Below are 20,004 nucleotides of genomic sequence, written 5' to 3' on the forward strand. Positions count from 1 at the left end.
TAAGCAAAGGTCATGGAGTACCATGCAAATTAATTTTTAAGATAGAACACAAGACTTGAAAGACATTTCATGCACGCGACAGCATATGGGGCTGCTGTTGGTCCCCCCGTGGGGTGGGCCACTGGGGGAAAGCTGGCAGGGAACATGCCTATGTTAAGCGTTACTTAAGTGGTTTATTTTTAACCCAACTCGATAGAACCCCGTACCATTAGCGCAAAAAATCTAGAGGGTTGACCTTTAAACACAGCCATTTTTAGCATGTTGCTGCATTTTCTAGACTAGTAAAGGTATGATTGGTTGTACTTGAGGCTTTCCTCCATTTATCTTTCTTTGTGTGATTGGGCAGAAAAGTTCTTAAAAGTATGTGCTTGAGTTAAACATGAAGTTGATTCACTTCAAGGTGCAAACACTGTTAAACTTGCAGCTTGGTTTTGCAGACAGTTTTATGAGTGGTGCTTTAGGAAACGCCACTCTAGCTCACCTCCTACAGTGTAGGCCAGTCATAATTGGAAAAACCAATAGACTCCCAACCTGTTTTATCACTTTTTACCATGTATGTGGCAATGAGCCCTTTGCAATATTATTCTCTGTGCTTGACAGACTTCAGGAGAAGCCATCCAGGTATGACATGAGCCAAAACGAAGGCAAGGTCTTCTTCCCAGGCTGTCGTAACCTGGTGCCTTACCAAGTTGTGCATCTCTGTTTTCAAGTGTAAATGATGTTGAGTAGAATGTTGACCTTGAAAATGCTATAAGTGAGGTGGTATGAAATAAATTCTGACCTATGGATATAACTGCACTTGCTTTTTCTACCAAGGAATGTCAGTGGGAGTGAATAAAAGCTTAGCCGCATCAAAAGCAGCCTGGTTGGGAAGCGTCATGGCAGCCACCAGAGGCGTTTGGGGAAACATCCCTGACCAACGTTAAACGCTTCCTGAATATGGGGTTTTGAGAATTGGGGGTCACAGTCTGACATAAGCCCTCTCCGACTCTGGGTCTGTAGTGGATCGTGTGCTGGTGGCCCACGTGTGTCCCTGGCAGGAATGCTGTTCTTGGAGCCAAACACGGGGGCCCAGAGAAGCACTTAGAGTGTGATGATGGGTAGGTCACTAGATCTGAGCCTCAGTTTCCTTATGTGTGAAAGTACTGCTTTTCTTTCCAGGCTACTTGAATCCTGAATGAGAATCCATGGGCACATGTGGGGTCAGTGTCTGAGATCTCTAAAGGTGATGGAAGGGATTAGGCCATGAGCCTCGCCAGCTTTATCAGCAAGGCCAGCAAGGCCAGCAAGGCTCAGACGTCTCGGTCCCTGAGGGCTAGGGAGTGCCCGTGCGGTATATGTGCACTTGCGATCAGCCTTCTCATCACACCACCAGAATGTGGCCCTTACCCCAGGGAATGTGGCGCTGATGGCAGGACCATTCTGAGAGGCCAGATGTCATCATGCTTCCGCCCTTAAGCCTCAAGGGTGAAGGGCTCCTGGTCATCTAGGAAAGGATGGGCCTATTGCCCTCATTCCCCATGGTGCCTCTGTGGCCAGGCCTTGCCTCTCGTATCCACCGAACATTCAACCACTGTGCTGTGAAGAGAGCAGCTAAAATTACTGCTGCTGATACCCAGCTCACCGTCCTTGGCCTCCACTGGCAGCCTAATCCCAGCTCAGAGGACCCGGAAGTTTCTCTTCAACCACACCCTGCTTGCCTTCCCAGGATACATGGACAGAGCCCCAGTCCCTTTAGAAGGGGTCAGGGAATGCTTCATGGCGACATTTCCAAGACCTGAGGGAGGTGAGAGAATGACTAGTATCTGAGAGGAAAGTGTTCTGAAGGGGAAACAGCAGGCGCAAAGACCTTGAGGCAGAGCAAGTGTCTGTTATGTCCTGGAGGCCAGTGTGGACAAGACTAAAGTAGTGCAGGGAGAGGAGCAGGAGATGACCTAGAGGAGGGGAGAAGGTCAGGGAAAGGATGAGGTTAGAGAGGCCCCTGACATCAGGGAGGGGATGGTGTGGTGAAAGGGCCCGGGAGGAGAGGGCTGAGCTCCAGAGTCAGACCCTTTGAACTTGAATCTTAGCTCTGTCACTTACTGGTTGTGATTCCTTAAACAACTTAGATTTCTGTGTCTAAACTTGAGAATCTATAAAGGGAATAGGCCCGGCTCCTGCCTCAGTGGTCTGATGGGGCTGCAAATGTGAGCTGCTCAGTCAGTGTCTGCTCTGATAGGTCTTGTTGCCCAGTTCTGTTCACCTCTCTCACAGTAGGCTGCCTAGGTGATTTACATATGACTGGCCCCCAATGGCTCTTGTCTTCAGCCCTACTAATTTTTGTCAGCCTTATGCTTTATATGGATGATAGCACCTTTATTTTTCATTTCCACTCATTTTTATGTAATAAGAGCAAAACAAGAATTACTCCAGCAGTTGCATAGGCTGACTCTGGAATGGAGATGCTGCAGGGACTGTTGGGGGCTGGCCACGGGTGGGGAGGGCCCTGGGCCAACTCCCTCCGAAGGGGAAGGTGGAATTGAGCTTCTGAAGGTGGTGTGCTGAGTTGGACTGACACAACGAAGTAAGATTTGTGTGAAAGTCAGGGATCATGCGTCCAGGGCGTCTGGCCCTTGACTCTTTTCATGCAAGAAGTTTTTGCTTCAGATGAGCATGAGCAGCTATGTGAATCTAGAGCCATTTTTAGAATCCTTGTTGATCAGGCCAGCTCAGCCAACCAGTTTCCCCCCTGCAGTCCTGCCAGTACAACTGAGTCCCGAGGAGACCCAGTCCGCGTGTGGAAGAGGCATGTGGTCGAGAACCCAATGTTGATCTCCAACCTGATGTCTGTCATCTAAGGGGAAGCTGCGTTCCAGAGCAGAATATCCCTTTTCCATTCATTCGCCTCCCGAGGGTCCCACAGATACTTCCAAATGTGATGCCTTCTGTGAGTTTCCATTCGCGACTGCAGCGAATCCCACAAACTTAGTGGCTTAACATGATTGGATTTCTTACCTTACAGTTGTGGAAGTGAGAAATCTGAAATGGGTCTGGCTGGGCTGCAGTCAATGTGATGACAGGCCTGCGTTCCTTCCTGGAGACTCTCAGGGAGCCATCTTCTTGCTTCCCTTGGCTCTCGAGCCTGCCTCCATTCCTTGGCTCAGAGCCTCCCCCACTTTCAAAGCCAGCCATGGCTGGTCAAGTCTTTCTTCGAGGGCATCCCACTGACACTCTGCCACCTCTTCTTCCCTCCCACCCCCCACTTTGGGACCCTTATTATTATATGGGTTATGTATATTATATGATTTGGAGAGTCAGGGTAATTTCTCCCTGTCAAGGTCCATGGGTTAACAATTTTAATTCCATTTGCAACCTCAGTTCTGCTTTGCCGCATAACGCACCCCATCCCAGGATCTAAAGTGTAGGATGTGAATGGGCATCCTTGGGGGCCATTCTCCTGACCATACTCATGGCCCGGAGGTTAGTTCAGTGCTCCCCAGATCACTGGCGCCTCTGTATTTGTTTTCTTTGGGAATGTTCAGAACACAGCAGTCAGTGGCTGTCATAGTCAGATGTGTGCAGCGTTGGCAGGCCCCCCCGGGATGTAGCTGGCTGCTGAAGTCTTAGGTCATCCCTCGTGAGGGTAGAGTTACCGACTATTTCTGGTCCCATTGGCGAAAACACCCATCATGTGACATGGTAGAAATCTTTTCTTACCTTGATATCATTAAACATGCAAATCTCCTGTCTCTCTTTATTCTGCACCATAAGCAGCTTTGTTATGATTTTGCATCTCGGGGAGGTCCCCAAAGGGAGGGAACGCAGTGATCACACCCAAGGGCCTCAATCTCTCTTCCCAAGACCGCGTTCTCTCCCATTACCTTAACAGAGTGGTTTCTGATTAGGATTTGGCCTGAACTGGGGAGAAAATGTAGTAAAAATGGCAATGGGACTATTTTCCGTATTTGCCTAGTTTTGCAGAAACAGGCTCCATTTTTGCAGAGCTGTTTCTAGCATTTCCTCTCCCTCCAACAGTGGGAAGGGTAATGTTCATTTGGGTCCGGTGGCTGTGACTGTGGAAAGCATTTTCAAAAGGGTGTGGGTTCTGATAGTCCAAGCACACTGCTTTGGAGGGTTTAAACTGAAAGCACAAAAGGGACTTAGACATTTGAGAATAGCCCTTAGCACAGAAGCTTTCGGGAGTGGCGCGGGCCTCAGTCATACCTTGACAGATGCTGGATAATCATCGGTTAGGGCTTAACTTAAGACAAGTGCTGTATTGTACGTGGCTGGTGGAAGAGAAAGTCGTGTGCTTCAGGAGTAAATATCAAAACTGATGGTTTACCGTGGACATCAGGAAGCCTGACTACTCCTGCTTGTCATGGATTTAGAACATAGCTGACCCAGCCGGTGGAGGCTCAGTTCCACTTTGAGTCTGTTCCACTGTCTAAAGAGGTGTTTTTTAGGAACTTAGAACTCTGACACCTAAAACATCATCACCCCCAGCAGGAACAATGGAACAAGTTTGGCTTGCCTTACTTATTTAGCAAGTGTTTTCTTGGTAAACATTCAGAGAAATCACACCGACACCAAGTTACCGAACCCCAGACGTCTCCCTCCGCTTTGATCTTCTTGTTTCTCCCTCAGCTTACTACTTGTCATTCTGTAATGACATCTCTGGACAGATCACAGAGCTGGAAGGGCTGGACACAGGCTCTGGTTGCCTCTTCCTGCTCTCAACCAGACAGATAAGGGGATTTCCAACCCGTATATTTGATCCACAAAATTTACTTCCTTTGTCATTTTATTCAGGATCTAAGGGATGAAAGTGAGGTTGGGGCCATTGGGTAAGTAATAATTGCCTTTGTAACAACCTTCAATAATTATTAAGATCGTATTGCTGAGGGCTCACCGAGAGTTAGATACTCTCCTGTGTCCTGTGTCACCAGGCCTTAATTGAAACCACCTCACCTTTATCCTCAAAACCGATTGCCTGTTGTTGAAAGTCAGGGGTTTCTGTATCAAAAGGGAAAAAGTGGAGGGAATCAATTATTATTGGGGGAACCAGGTGGTGGGTATTAGGGCACGGATTGCATGGAGCACTGGGTGTGCTGCAAAAACAATAAATACTGTTACACTGAAAAAAAAAAAAGAAAAAAAATACTACTTTGTAATGGGAAATGAAATAATTATATAATCCTTAAAAATAACATTAAAGATAAATGATTTGTTGAGATAACTGAAATAAAGACAATGAAGTTGCATCTATTGACAAAAAAAGAATTATTTAGATAAAACAGTTCAAAATTTTCTTACACAGATGTTGGTAGAGGAGCTCAGGAAACAGAATGGGTTTATAAGAGAGAACTGAAATTTATGAGCGACCTTCACATATTGAGCATGTAAAATATTTTACCTATTACTGTAACCTGCCTAAATCTTCTCCTGACCAATGTTATGAATGGAAAATTGAATACATCTCTTCTAACCTCATACCTCCCATGGGGAGCGTGTATCGGATTGGTTGCTATTGTCCTCATTTATTAGAGAAACAAAAGGACTAACTGGCTAAGTAAGGAGCTCTGCATGAGTTAGTGGTAGAACCATTAATCAGTGGGTGTTATTTTAAGCCTGAATTTCCCTTTTCCATATCTGCTCTCATATAGAAGATACAGAGGGACCTTTAAAACCACCAGTAAGGAGGCACTAATTTAATGATCTATTTCTGTATAACAAGCCACCCCATCCCTTGGCTTAGGAGATAAAATAACAGCTGTTTTTTTTTTTTTTTTTTAAATTTCATTTATTTGAGTGAATGAGTGTGCAAGTACGCCAAGTGTGCAAGAGGGGGGGTGCGCAAGAGGGGGAGGGGCAGAGAGAGAAGCCAACTCCCCACTGAGCAGGGAGCCGGACATGGGACCCGATCCAATCCAGGGGTCTGGGATCACAAACTGAGCTGAAGGCAGTCGCTTAACCAACTGAGCCACCCAGGTGCCCAAAACAACAGCAGTTTATTCCTTCTTGTGATTCTGTGGGTTGACTGGGTTCTATCGAGGTCCCCCGCAGCTGGGAGCTCGACTGGGGTAGACTCTGTAAAGAAACCCCGGTCTCTGTCCTTGTCCCCTCTCAACTTCAGTGTCCAGCCTGAGTTTCTTACAACATGGAGACTGACTCCCAGGAGGGAGTGGGCGAGGAGAGAACACCCCGGTATGCAGCCCCGGCGTGCACAGACGGACCAGGCATGTTTGTGCTGTAGTTGCTAAGGCTCATGGGTCAAAGCAAGTCCCAGAGACAATGTGGGTGGCAGGTGGAAGTTGCTGCACGAGCATGTGAACCTGGGAAGGTATGTTTATTCGAGGATTCACATGGGAAAGGAAGACTCCGAGGCTGCCAGGGCTGGTGGGTCTGTTGGGCATGTCTGTTCCGCATGAAGAGAGGCGGATTGTAAATACAATGGTGCATGTGGAGAATGCAACTAGCCTAGCAGCCAGGACTTCCAGTGATGAAAGGTGTGTTTGTCATCTGTATTATTTCAGTGAGGGTCTGACTGTGGTCTGAACCCCTCACTGAATCTTCTTCCTTTGTGGAGAGAGCACACTGAGAATGGGTGAAACCGGCACCTTGCCGAGTGTACAGACAGCTGGATGGGAGGAATTTGGGTACTTCCGTTGTTTCCATCTGTTGTTTCCATATTTCTTTTTCCAGCAAAAGAGACAGATTTCAGCTGCATTTGGACAAGTGGATTGACATAGAGCACAGGGTATATGAAGCACTTTAAAAACCGGATATTAACAGTATCCCTGGTGCACCTGGGTGGCTCCGTCGATTACGTGTCTGCCTTCGGCTCAGGTCATGATCTCAAGGTCCTGGGAGGCTCCCTGCTCAGTAGGGGAGTCTGCTTCTCCCTCCCTTCTCCCTTCCCCATGTGCACGCTCTCTCTCTCTCAAAATAAATAAAATCTTAAAAGAAACTGTATCACCATTGCTACTGTGATTATGAATAGTAATATTCTACGCAGGACTGAAATTACTCTCAACCATCTGTTAAGTACCCGTTTCCCAAAGCAATAGAATGGGCTCCCAGAATGGCTGGTTTTATTCCCACGCTGCTCCTCTCCCCCGCCCCCGAAGGCATTTCCATAGGTACTTGGGTCCCAGGACGCTGTGAGGCCATCTGGTTTTGACTGTCATTATCCTTCTGCCAAGCCCTGTTCATGCTCCTGAGACCATAGTTTGCTTTTGTCTTGTGTGCAGTTTCTAGTGCCGGCATTGGGGATTTAAAGGAGAGTTTCGATTGCCGGCGGGCGGCACGCCCACAGGAGGGGCTGCATGGCACAGAGCCGAGAGGAATGCCCCGGGGTTACCAGGCTTCCAGAGTCCACATCCTGCCTTTGCCACTGACCAGCTCTATACATTTCGAGAAGGAGTTTACTTGGCCTTTCATTTCTTCAACCTCAACAGTAGGTGAAGCTATGAAATCTCCATTTTCCCCTTTTACCATTATTTTAAGATAATCACTCTTCAGCCTTGATTTCTACAGGCTTAGGAGGTTTTATCTTAAGCAAAATCAATGTCAAATTAAGTAATCAGTGATTTTCACTAAATTCCACGTATGGACAATTTTGACTTCAGCCCCTGGTTTATCTGGCCCATGTGCACGGGGGCAAAGGCCTCCTGGCAGCTTCTGCCCAGAGACATGGAAAGAGGAGGCCGCTGTGAGTCTCGGGAGCCTGGCTGGCTGAATCATGGGTAAATATCACTTTTTCCAGGAAGACAGAAAATCTCTCCCTTTCGGACGCATGAGCAGTGCAGTGAGTGGACTCTTCGTGAATCAAAGCCAGTTAAAGGCAAAGCAAAAGAAAAAGATAAAGGAAAAAGATGCAAGTAGAAGAAAATAAGGAGATTGGTTACGGTGAGTTTAGGCTGCGAGAGTTGGTAGGTCATTCTCTCTCTCAAGAAGAGAATTTACTAGGCACTGTGTGTGCATGCAGCTGTGATCCCGAATGCCCTTCAAGAACTTTCTTTGCTGGATACGGAAAGTCGTATGGAGATAAACATGCCCCCTCTTTGATCTGTTCCTACTGAGATTTCCCAAACTAATTAGTCTCTTTGGGGGAGACAGGGTTATCTCTTATTGACTCAATGACAATTAACTTTTTAACAACAGTAACCTTTAACCACAAATGTGCTACGATTTACACAATATCATAATAGCATCAACTGAAAAAGATGTGTCAGTCCTCAAATGCTTATTAATCAGGGACCTTTATCCCCAAAGAACTGTGTTGAATTCAGGTCCGCCAGGCCTTGAGTTTAATGATTTAATGCATAACTGATGTGGGAAATGTTATTCCTGTGCATGTGGGTGCTGTGGGATGGAGGATAAAGAATGAGAGAGGGAGCACCTGGGTGGCTCAGTGGGTTAATAAACCTCTGCCTTTGGCTCGGGTTGTGATCTCAGGGTCCTGGGATCGAGCCCCGCGTCGGGCTCTCTGCTCATCGGGGAGCCTTCCTCCACACTCTCTCTGCCTGCCTCTCTGCCTACTTGCGATCTCTCTCTGTCAAATAAATAAATAAAATCTTAAAAAAAAAGAATGAGTCGGGAGCTGTGTGTTTAGGAAGAAGTTGTGTTTAGAAACTACCATTAATAGCTGTTTATTTGGGTAATTTTAACTCATGAAATTAATATATTCTCATTATAAGAATATTGGAAAAACTAGAAAGGAGAAAAATAACCATAGCCCTATCACCCAATATTTGGTATTTTTATTCCAGTCTTTTATATACCTATGCCTCCCCTTCACCATCCCTTTCTGTCTTTCTAACTCCAACTATCATCAGACCCTTTCTTAAAAAAAAAGATTTTATTTATTTATGAGACACAGAGAGAGAATAAGCAAATAAGGGCAGAAGGAGAGGGAGAAGAAGACTCCCCACTGAACAGGGAGCCCAAATGTGGGGCCCGATCCCAGGACCCCGAGATCATAACCTAAGCCAAAGGCAGACACTTAACAGACTGAGCCACCCAGGTGCCCCTGCATCAAGGATTTAGGTAAGGGTCTAAAATGCCTTTAGTAGCAGAGCCCCTCTGAGGGGCGATAGTGTAAGAAGGGGTTCAGGTCAGGGCTCAGACCCCTGCTCTGCCACATCATAAGTGTGGAACCTTGCACAAATTACTTAATTCCTCTATACCTTAATTTCCTCAGCTGGGGAAAAAAAGAAGTCCTCCTTCAAAGAACAGCTTTGAGAACAAAACAAAGAACCAGGAAGGAGTTCTAGATTTAAAAAAAAAAAAAAATCTCGTGCTTCCTAACATTTGATGTGGTTGCCAGGCTTCTGAAAATTCACCAGATCCCGGAAGTTCTGAGGCCGAGAGCTGGCTCGGGATAGGATCATCAGTTTAGCTCAACTCGGTTTGAGGGTTCTAACCCAAGGTGTGGGATGGCAATCAGTAGGCGAAGTGTCACTGCTTCAGGGGAGACACTGTGCTGGTCAGTAAACCGAGCATAAACGGGAGGACCCGTGATGGGTCGTCCCAGGACAAGGCGCTTTCTTTCCTTCATGTGGTCATTGCCTTTCTGTCTTCTCTCTCCCTCTGTGTCATTTGAGGTCTTCCGGGAGGCAGACGAGGAGCAGGGGTTAGGAGTGTGTGAGGTTTACTGGGGAAGTGGTGGTTATGGATGATAAAAGGGAAGAAGCAGGCTGCATTGGGCCACCACAGATGGTGACACAGGTGGCACAGGCTTCGTCAATCTGAGGAGAAGCTCCAGAGCACTCATACCCTTCAAAGGGTCTCCACTTTGGGCAGGAGGAGCCCCATCCTTGTACCCAACCCTCTCAGTCAGCTGAAGACTGCCTGGGGAGAGCACGCCCACCACCCTCCACCCACTCCCTGCGAATGGCTGCTGGTGGCTGGGGCTGTCTTGTTCTGTGTTCTCCCAGCAGGGCTGCAAGTTCTTTTGGGGGTCGGGGAGGACGGGAGTGAAGGCCTGTGGCTGCCACACCAACTTAGTAAATCTGAGAGCTCTATGTGCTCAAAATTCAGTCATGAAAACAGCGACATGAATTGGACTCTAGTATGTACTCGATGGTATTTTAAATAATTGTACTTAAGCTTCAAAACAACCTTGAGTTAACTTTTATTTTCTACATCTCCCAGAGAGTTTAAGTAATTTGTCCAAGTTCAATGGCTGCAAAACGGCAGAGCCAGGGGAGTCAAGTGCATGAAATAAAATGATCATCAATGCAGGGCAGAAACTTCTCTTAAATTCTTACAGACATAGAAGATGTGAATTTAGCTTATCCAGATAATATAGGGATTTTGCCTTGGTCACAGCATGTGGTGGGAGGGAAAGAGTGGACATGGGCTATTGAGCTAATTACATTAACGTAAAACAGAGGACGAAGTGTGTGGTTAGAGTGGGACCTCATGGCCACCTGCCTCCAGATTACTGGCCTAGAGAACCTGGCTCAGACTATGCTAAGCCTTCAGAAAGTAAGTACAGGGGAACCGTGTATAATTAAGAGGCGCTGGGAACAAGGCCTTTCAGATTCCCAACTGTCCTTATCAAGCCAGAAACTGGAAGGACTGGCCCTGCTTTCATCCTTTCACAAAACAAAGAGGGCCTATTTAAGTTTATGGAAAGTCCACTGACGGGTGAGGGGAGAGGAAACTTCTTTCTCAAGACATCCATGGTGGAATTTTGGGAGATTCCCAGAAAGTAAAAGATGACCATCAAACTTGCGCTGTATTTCATTCAGCTCAATCCTGCTAGTCTAATAATGAGAAAAGACACCTAGATACCCGTGCCCTCAAGGGAGGGCAGAATGACCCCTTAATTCCCAGCAGGGGTTTCTGTCCAAACCTCCCTTCTGGAGAAGCAGAGAGAGTGAGCATATGCTCAGATCCTGGGGCTGCCCCAGAGAAGACCATGGCACTGGAGGGGCCGAGCTGGACTCAAGGCTGATTTGGGAGGTTGTCTCCAATCCAGGGTTACCATACAATATTTGGAACATACTTATACTAAAAAATTATTGGTTGTCTGTCTGAAATTAACATTTTTTTGACTTGGTGTTTTATCTATTATATGTATTTATTTATATTTCAAAATCCTATGTTTTACCTGGTGGCCCTAGTCTGGTTCTAATCTCCAGAACTGAAGAACAGAGCCAAAGTGTCAATCCAAATGGGCTGGATAGTAAGGTAGATTTTAATAGCCAGGCAATGAGATCAATTAGAGATTACAGATCAAAGCAGGAGCTTTTGAATTGTTGGAATCGTAAAAGTTATTGCCTAATTGAAACATACCGAGTGCTCTGTAACAGTGTTTGATGAAGGCAGGATAGTCACTACAAAAGTGTATCTAACCAGAGCCACTGTCATTACCACTGTATTACAGCTGAGGAAATCGAGGCAGTCAGAGTGCAGGGGACCTACCCTAGAACACACAAGTGACGGAAAGGGGACTTGAGCCAGAGGAGTCTGCTTTGTAGATCTTGGTTCTCCCTTTATTTCATTCGCTTATACAGATAGGTACTTAAAGGCCTTAGAAACTTCCTTCTAAAGACAATTTGTCCGTGCATGGGTTAGGGATGGGTTAGTGGAGAGAAAAATCAGACTTACCAGCTTCTTCCTTAATAGTCACTGATTAATAAAAGAAAGACATTGTTCTAGGAAGAGGGAGTTTTCAATAATAGCAATATGTGACGTGTTGCTTGTTTTAAAAACCTGGAAGTCATGAGTGCTCTCCTTTTGGTGTATTATTTCCAGAGGACCTCCTTTGTAAATCTGTTCACGGATTTGCCAAGATGTTCGGGAAGCACACGACGTGTACATTTCGTCCTGGGCTGTTTTCCGTTTGCTCTTCTAGATCCGGCTGCCCTTCTCAGCTTGGCTGTGCGGACTGGGGAGCTGACTTCTTCCTCTTTGTCACCTGGATCTCTACTTCCTGTTGGGTTTACCCGTTGGCAGGCGCTGGGGGAGCTGGGCGCTGGGGAGAGGCTGGAGGTTTCTTTGTTCCAAGCTCTGATTGGTGCTCCCCACTTGAACCTCCAGGCCTAGGGCTGGTAGCCTTTTGCTTCTGGCTTTGCCCTGAGGTCCTTACCACGGCTCACTGGCTTCCTTAGTCCTCTTCTGACTCTTCTAGATAGCGTGTCACTTAAATCTCTGGTCACCCCTTGAGGATGTCATCTCTTTCCTGCTGGGACACTGATTGATACCAAGCTTCATTATCTCTCCTATGATTGCTGCTTTTCAGATTGTTCACAAGAGCTGGGGGAAAAAAAAAACAACTTTTCAAACCAAAGACAAAAACACTGAGGTGATGGGATTTACTTGTGAGAAAATAAAACTCAAATGACATGCATGTTGACTGTGCCCCAAGGACGAAAGACGCTGTCACTGCTAGGATAGGAGCACTGACGAGGACCCATGGCAAAAACACTTCTCGTTTGTGTTTTATCAATGTAAGTGTCTTTTAGGTGTGTAGCTACATGCAGAGTATCCATTGCTGAACTACACAGTACACACATTTCTGTAAATATATATTTTATCTACATATACACATCTCATGTAAAGAAGACATCTACTAATTGATTAGGTTTAGCAAGGAAGAAAGGAAATCATGCAGGACAAATAACCACTCTCTTTACTCAAAGACTTTCTGAGCTTCTCTAAGAGAGATCATAGAGAACAAAGAAGGATATTCCAGGGAAGAACATTTCACTTCTGTGTGAGGGAAAACTTTATAACAGTGTGAGATCCAAAAAGAATTTACAGTTTCACTATATGTTTTGTTTTTAAAGATTTTATTTATTTGAGAGAGAGAGAGAACATGAGCAGGGGCGGGGCAGAGGGAGAAACAGACCCCCCAGTGAGTGGGGAGCCTGACACAGGGCTCGATCCAAAGGCAGATGCTTAACTAACTGAGCCACCCAGGCATCCCAGCTGTATGTTATTTCTTCATAAGGATCACTTGATTTTGGCTTTTGGTTATATAACCTATTGTGACCCTTAGAAGAAAATTTAATGAGTTTCATTACATGATGTAAATGATTTTTTTTTTAAAAAGTCCTTGATAACCTCTCTTTATGTAGCTCTCATTTTGTTGTTGTTGTTTTCTTGTATGCTGAGGGCTGAATTTTAAAGAGACTGAAAGAAAATGGATTCTTGGCAGAGATATCTAAGGGTTAACAGTCTTCTGCATTTTGGCAGTGGGTAGAGGGTGTGTGCAGTTATTAGAAAAAGAATAGCTCTCAATGTGTTAATGTAGCTGGGACAAAACAGCCTTGCTCATAGTAACCGTTATGTGTCTACTAGCATTATTACTAGTATTTTACTTTGACAACATCTTTTTACACGACTGTTGAAGGTTCAGTAGGCCTAGCCATGGCTCCCCCCAGAGCGGGATCAGCTCCACACCCCCAGCAACCAGCCCCCCACTACCCCCCGCCTCAACCCCAGGCCTCTCTGCAGCTTCTCTCACCTGCAGTCACAGAAAATGTCACCTGGTTTCTACTCCTGCAGAGACTCTGGAGAGACTGAAAAGGAAGGAGAGGACCTTGCTAGAACAGGCTGCGACAAAGCAGTTTCAGGGGATGGTGCTGGCCAGCTCCCCGATTTCTGCTTCTCAGCCCGAGGTTGTCCATGGTCAGCTGTCTACTGAAGACGGGCTGCGGCCCCACTACCCAGGCCACGAATGACACATACAGCCACAAAGCGGTCATACCGTGTCCTCGCACAGGCGCTTCGAGAGAAGGTGGAAATGAGGCCCAGGGAAAGCGAGCGAGCATCTGTTTCTAAACAAAAAGGACGTGTGTTTCTTCACCTGGCAGTTGCTGTAGATCCTTGAGCTGGCCCAGCAGACAAGTAGGCATCCATACCCTGCAACTAGATGGGAGATTTTAAACTTAATTATGCAATCAGTAAGTCAAATACCTCTGTTTCGTACTTTTTATTTCCTCAAAATATTTCAAGTCTTTGTAAGATTCTGATTAACTTGCTTGCCATTTTCACTGAATAGGAGGCTCTTTTTTTACGGTTGGTTCACTTAAGAAGGTAACCGTTACCAAAAATGTAATATTAATTCGTCTCTGTAGTTACAATTTTTAGATACAGAATTCATTGCAACAGGAAAGGTCTGGGAGGATTCTTAACAAAAAAAAAACTCAGAAAAAGTCATTCTTTTCCAACAGTGTACAAATCTTGCCTCCTTTTAGATATCGGTCCAAAATTAAATGAGAAACCAATAACATAAAAATAAAATGCAGTTGTTCCCCTGTGAGCTGGCTTTAGCCAGGAAGCTTGTTTCTTATTTAAGTCTCATGCAAAAATTCACCAAGTAGCAAGAAACCCTACGAGACAGAACACATAATATTAACTTATTTAGATTCACTATGACAAGTATTTGTTGATCATTCATTATGTACCAGGCGTGATCGTGGGCATTGTAAATTCAGAGATGACTGAGATGGCTGGATCCTTAAGAAGCTTGCAATTCCTACGCAAGACAGGAAGTTGGATGAGGCTTTCCTATACAAGGAGGGGAGTTCCAGGAGCGCCTGGGAGATGGAGCCTGGACAGAGCGCCCAAGGAGACTGGCGGTTCCTTCTGGAGGGAGCTGCCTCTTCTTTGCTTATGTACCTGTCTTTTCTGACAGACGAGGACTGCATGAAAAGAATGACAATGTCCGCTTTGTTGTATCCCTTCCAAAAGTACAGGGTTCAACTTAGGTTTTTATAGAAAAATAGGAAGACAGATGGGAGGCAGGAGGAAGGAAGGAAGGGAAAAAAGACAAATGTTAATAATAGAGGTGATTCTTGAGCCAAACATTAAAGGATGAATATGATTTTTCTAAATTGGAAAATAAAGAGGCAATAATTAATTCTGCCTGAAATGGGAAAATGTCAGCACAGATTTCATAAAAGAGATGACAGTTTAGCCAAACCTTGGAGGCCACCAGAGTTCTTGATTTGTGCTGTCCTCGGTGACCCATTCCCAAGAGTATGGAAAAGGGAGGAAAAGGAAGGCTTCCTAGAGAAGCCTGGCAAACACCTCATCAGCCAGATGATGAAGGCCAACATCACCACGTAAGTCACAGCGGTGGCAGGTGCCCTGGATACAATGCAATGAGAAGGACACTTGGCTTCTGTGGTCTTTCTCCCTAAAACCATAACCCCTGTCTAATCATGATACAAGCATGAGATAAACTCAAGTCAAAGCACATCCTACAAAATTCCTGACTGGGACTCCTTAAAACTCTCCAGGTCACCAAAAACAAGGGAAGTTTGAGAAACTGTCATAATGTAGAGAGTGCTAAAGACACGCCAACCAGATGAGGTATGGTATTGTCGGGGGGAGGAGGGCAGGAAAAGGTCATTAGGGGGAAACTAATGGAATCCAAATAACGTGTGGAAATTGGTTAAGGGTAATGTATGAAGGTTGGCTCCCTAGTTATGACAAATGTGGCGTATTAACCAATATGTTAATGATGGAATGGAGGAGGGTTTTGAAGAAACTCTGTGTACTCTTTGCAACTTGTCTGTAAGTTGAAAAATATTCTAAAGTAAAAGTTTATTGAAATTAACCAAGAAGAGGCACACGCTATTTCCAGTCACAGAACTGACCCAGGAACTCAGAGCTACCTGCTTGTGCTAGGTCCTGCTCTCAGATGCCGTCATTCAGTACTATTACGTGATTACTAAAATAAATGGAGTCTGTGTTTCCCTCGTCAAGAGCTTGTGGCCAGGAGTGCCCAAACAGCAAATAAATACACCAGCTGTAATTAGAGGGGAGAAAAGAAATCAAGTCAAACTGTGTATGCAAGTGGTCTGTAAAACAAGCACAAACGCTGTTCACGATCTTCCCTCCCACCCTCGTTTCTCTGGCCAGTACCAGAGGGGCCACACCTCACCCACATGGGTGTCCCATGGGGTGTCCAGGGATTTGAAGTTAAGGGCCACACGGGCTTGTATGACTTTGGGCTCCTTGTTGGCTAGGATTTGGAATTTATCTCTGCCTATCCTGGGTGAATACGACCCGTAGCCCAGGCTGGGCTGGACAGCATGAAGTCCCTTCTCATGTATAGGGCTTGTCTGAGTGTGCCTGGCCCAGGAGCACTCGAACAGAGATAATAGTATCTGTGTTGCAGCATGAAAAGCCGTTGGACCTCAATAGCACTGAGGCCAGGGAGGAGAGCAGCCTTGAATAACCCCAGGACCAAGCATGCTCTGCAGAGGTGGGCTCCCTGGGAAGGCTTGGTGGGGGAAGGGTGGGAGGTGGATGTGCTGTGGGGCTGTGAAGGGTCCCGTGTGCTCAGGGGAGGAGATTCCACCTGCTGAGTAGAGAAAACCGCTGAGGAAATAGCGAATGGAGGTCCCCTTGCTCTGGGCAGAAGAATCTCATGACGGTACTCATGGGAGACAGTGTGGTTAGAGATCGGAGCCTGAGAGCTATTACCCGCGGTCACTCCAATTACCATGAGCGTTTTGGAGGAGGAAGCAGTGCCAGGTGGCTCAAAGGTGAGGCGGAGGTTGTCAGTTCCAGCCCCGGAATGTGGGTATCTGGTGCGCACTGTCTGTTCTTGAGGTCTGCTGGGAAGCACTTTCCCAGAGGGGTACTGGGGTGCTTGCTCCTAGGAAACTGCTCCGGGTGAGCCAGGCTCTCCTTTTCTCATCTGATTTTTCCTGAAGCAGTGTATCCTCCTTATTTTCACTTCTCCTGCCTTCCAAGTAACCCCACCTTCGAGGGATCCAAGGGTCACTTCTGCCTTTGATGAATCACTGCTGGGCAAGGGGCCAAGACCTGGCGATTCTATGTTTACAAATGGCCTGGCTGCATCTGCTGGGCTAAACCGCAGTGTGTGGGGCCTGCCGGAGGCAGCATGTGCTTGCTCTGCCCCCTAGAATCTTTCGTTTGCTGGTGTGGACTCCTCATCAGCCTCCTCCCAGGCGCCGAGGGCTGCACTGGTTGGGATTTCTGTTTTAGGAAAGAAAGCCCTGGAGTTGGTTTCTTTGCCAGAAGGGTGCAGTCCGCTTCAATGGCAAGTGCTGTGAAAGGAGCACAGAAATTGGGCAATAAAGGGACGGGTACTTGAGGGAGAGGCAGTGATTGCCCTGGGTCTTCCTCGCAGGTGTGGCCCATGACATCTGGGAACGGGGCTCAGCCAGGTGCCTCTGCTCTGCAGAAAAAACTGTCCGCTCTTTTACGAAGGACTATATACGTAATAACCATATCACAGTTCTAGGTACTTGACTCCTTCACAGAGACTTTTTTTTTGGTATCTCTACACCCAACATGAAGCTTGAACACACGGCCCCGAGATCAAGAGCCACACTCTCTTCTGACTGAGCCAGCCAGGCACTCCTCTTTACTGAGCTTTTTATAGCCTCTGTGAGGTCCCTTTGCTAAGGGAGCATAGAATTGGTACAATGGAGAAGCACACTGTGTAACACGGGGATAAAAAGAAAGGAAGTATCAGCAGCTTGCTGTTGTGTTTCCAAATAACTCTTGTTTCTTTTGGCTGTGGCTTAATTTTGCTTTGTTTCAGAAAATGTTAGCCTATAAAATTCAATTTGGCTTTCCTCCGTCCTCGATTAGAAGTTAATGAATTTTGCTGGTATTTGATCTGGCCACAGGCTATTTCATTAGCCAAATAAAAGTTTCATTAATTTTAGCAATCTCATAATTATACCGGATGGCAGACTCTGGTGTAAGCCTGCAGTCAGTGTTCCCGTTCAGTTTCAGCTTTTCTATTTCCCCTGGAGATGGACAGCAGGTTCCATGCTAATTTACATAACTATATAGATATAGATTTAAAAACTCAGCATTTAAGTTTAGATCCTGTCATTGTTCTCCTCTCGGTTCTCAGGATAATCCACCAATGCTTCTCCATAGGGAGTGTCTGGCTCCGGAAGAGGGCAACCTGGGAGAGGGGGGACCAGAGGGAAGGGAGCAGGCAAGTAGACATTCAGACAAAACCCATTGGACACCTGGAGAATTTGACGCACTATGAGGAGAGAGACAAATCGTGGCTCCCTTGCCACTTCTTTTTCATAAAGGAAAGAATTTTAGATCCATTATATGAATATGTTTAAAATACAAAAAAATGTTTGCTCCTGCTGGTAGCTCTTAAGACAAGAAGAAAAAATGATTGTTTTCAACGGCATTTGAAGGGTACGCCTAAAACCAAATTTAACTATTGCTTTGCAGTTTTATTTATTTATTTATTTAAAAAGATTTTATTTGTTTATCTGAGTAAGAGAGAGAGCACAAGCAGGCAGAGTGGCAGGTTCCCTGGGAGCAAGTAGCCGGGTATGGGACTCGATCCCAAGACACTGGGATCATGACCTGAGCCAAAAGCAGCAGCTTACCCGGCTGAGACACCAAGGCGTCCCTGCTTTGCGGCTTAAAAACATTCAGAATCACAGCCGAACACGACCGCATGAGTGGCTCTCACAAATAGAATCTAGACCCAGGAGGTTATGTACTGTATGACTTATTCATGTAAACATTACTTCTATAAAAAACTAGGGACTAGAAAGTGGTGTTAGGAGAACAGAGTGGTTTTCACTCGGCACCATATTGGGGGGAGGGAATGCAGGAGGGCTCTGAGGTGCTGGTAACGTTCTGTTTCTGATGCTGGGTGATGGTTACATGAGCTGATTCACTTTGAATTAGGTCAGTTCAAGTTGTGCACATTTTTGTAAATAGTTCGCACTTCCAAAAGTTTATAAAAGGATATAACCTCCCACCAAAAGAGAACATATTCATATAAGTGATTTCATTTAATGTTTTTTTTAAATTAATTTATTTATTTGAGAGTGTGTGAGCAAGTGGGGGTGGAGTGGATGGGGGCAGACGGAATCTCGAGCAGACTCCCCGCTGAGCTAGGAGCCATAGTGGGGCTCGATCTCACAACTCTGAGATCATGACCCGAGCCGAAATCAGGAGATGGATGTCCAATCGACTGAGCCACCCAGGTGCCCTACAATTAACTTGTTGATAACAACCTACAAGGAAGGCATGTGGGGCGTTGGTTCCCCAGCCCCTGAGATGTTGTAGGTCTTGGAGAATTGCTTTCTGCTCCTGAACTGAGAGAGGCCTGACCCACCCGTCTTCTGATGTGGGTCTAGCACATTCCCTTCTCTGGACCTTACCTTTTAGTGTGGCTCATTGACTGCAGTGTGCCAGTGGCATCAGGGGAGATGAGAGGAAGCAGAGAAACCATTTTGACACTTTGATTAATAAGAAAACTGAGACAATTGAACCGATCGTTAATCTGTTCTGCAAGTGTGTACGACCTTTGTCTCTCTAACCTTACACTCAGAAGCTGTCATGGCTGAAGGTGTTTGCAAGTGTGTCAGAGAGAAGATCTGAGAGGACAGAGATTATTTCTACTCTGGGTTACCTCAGTAACAGATGTTTTTTTCCTTTGGGATAAGCTCTTACATCTCTGATCACTCCTTGCCAATGAATATCTTTTCTGACCATCTACTTGGGAGTGACCCTTTTTCTTCTCCTCTCTAGGAGCATGTATTTTTAGGCCTGTTACTGTTAATCTTCTACTCACTCAGAAACCGCTAGCCACAAACAAGGAAAGATGAACATACGTGCACTGAGGACTGAGGCTTCTCAGCGACCTCTGAAGTACAAGTTAAGGTAAAAAGGGTTTTCTTTATTTGTAGTTCATCAAATGAAGGGATTGAGCTTCCACTTGAATGTTCTGTTTTTGACTTTACAACTTCTGTATGGTTTTTAGTTAAATTTCTAGAGGACTGAACCCATGCTCCATTCCAAAACCTCACTAAAATGACTGTAAATGAGTGAATGAATGAATGAATGATATCAGCTCACAAGGGCAAGGAGACTAGTAGTGGTGAGCATAGAAGAAGAGAGACATCAGCCAAGTTCTGGCAGATGAAAGCAGAGCAATGACTGGTAACCGATCAATGGGGCAGAGAAAGCAGGAATCCTTCTCTGTCTGCAGAGAAGGAATGCAAACAGGAAGGCAGCAGATGCTACAGCAGA

Source organism: Mustela lutreola, chromosome 4 (genome assembly GCF_030435805.1).
Source record: "Mustela lutreola isolate mMusLut2 chromosome 4, mMusLut2.pri, whole genome shotgun sequence".
Classification (NCBI taxonomy): domain Eukaryota; kingdom Metazoa; phylum Chordata; class Mammalia; order Carnivora; family Mustelidae; genus Mustela; species Mustela lutreola.